Source organism: Egretta garzetta, unplaced genomic scaffold (assembly GCF_000687185.1).
Source record: "Egretta garzetta isolate BGI_Z169 unplaced genomic scaffold, ASM68718v1 scaffold4, whole genome shotgun sequence".
NCBI classification, from domain to species: domain Eukaryota; kingdom Metazoa; phylum Chordata; class Aves; order Pelecaniformes; family Ardeidae; genus Egretta; species Egretta garzetta.
Window position 1 is genome coordinate 2,470,704 of NW_009259329.1, and position 1,008 is coordinate 2,471,711.

General features: G+C 60.0%; 1 protein-coding gene across 1 annotated transcript in view; it reads left to right on the plus strand.

Moving 5' to 3' along the window:
* Positions 1–1,008, plus strand: part of LOC104124432 (TLE family member 2, transcriptional corepressor) — a 39,711-nt gene that overhangs the window by 34,491 nt on the left and 4,212 nt on the right. The window lies entirely within an intron of this gene.

The following is a 1,008-nucleotide window of genomic DNA, read 5'->3' on the forward strand; positions in this document are numbered from 1 at the left end:
TTTTTTTTTTTTTTTTTTTTTTTTTTTTTTCCCCCCCCCCCCTTCCTCCTTGCCAAGCACCAGCCCAATGCTCAGATTGAAACATCAGCGTGCGGGCAGGGGGGAGGGACATTTCTGCCACTCCTCAGCCCTCCCAGCCGCTGCAGGGACCAAAGCCGCGCATCCCTGCCGTCCCTGGGTCAGGAGCTGGCCGGGGCCGCGGGGAGCAGCAAGCAGTGGCTCCCCTGCACAATCGGATTAGAGCAGACAAAGCGCCCTGAGCAATCCGCCAGCGCAGCACGCAGCTTTTCTCTGTTATTAATTTTTTTTTTTTTCCCCTTTGCTGGTGTCGACAAAATCCCCAGGCAGAAAAAGAGGAAGAAAAAGGAGAGGCAACTAAAAAAAAAAAAAAAAAAAAGGAAAAAAAAGGAGAGGCAACTAAAAAAAAAAAAAAAAAAAGAAAGGAATGAAATAGCCGTGGGGATCGAGGATGCCGGTTAATCCCAGGGGTCCTCCTGGTCCTGCCCCATCCACCCTGGGGCTGGGGGTGCCCCCCGCACAGGAGGGATTTCACACGAGGGAACAGCAAATCTCTGTGTAATGGCCCCGTGTGTCCTTGTGCCAGTGGCTGGGGGCTGCAGGGGTGCAGGCTTGTGGCAGTTTGGGGTGGTGTGGGACTTGCATCGGGCGTTTGCACCCAGGGAGGAGATGGAGACGTGGGGCTCCGTCCATGCTCTGGGAGGGGTGCAGGGGGCAAAGGAGGAAAGGAGCAGGTTTGGGCCCAGGATGGCGGCGTCCCCCTCGGCTCCGTCTGGGAGCTGTGCCTCTTGGTGCCCCCCTCCCGGGTGGCTCGAGGCCATGGGCAGGCCTGCGGCGCTGGGGATCGCTCGCCCGGGCAGCGGTCTCGCTGCTGAGGCTGCTCTTCCCTCTGCCGTGCAGACCGACTCTCCCGCCAGCGCGCCCGCCTCCAAGCCCTCCGCTTCCTCGCCGCCCCGAGCCTCCCTCACGCCCGGTCCCGGGCCCAGCTCG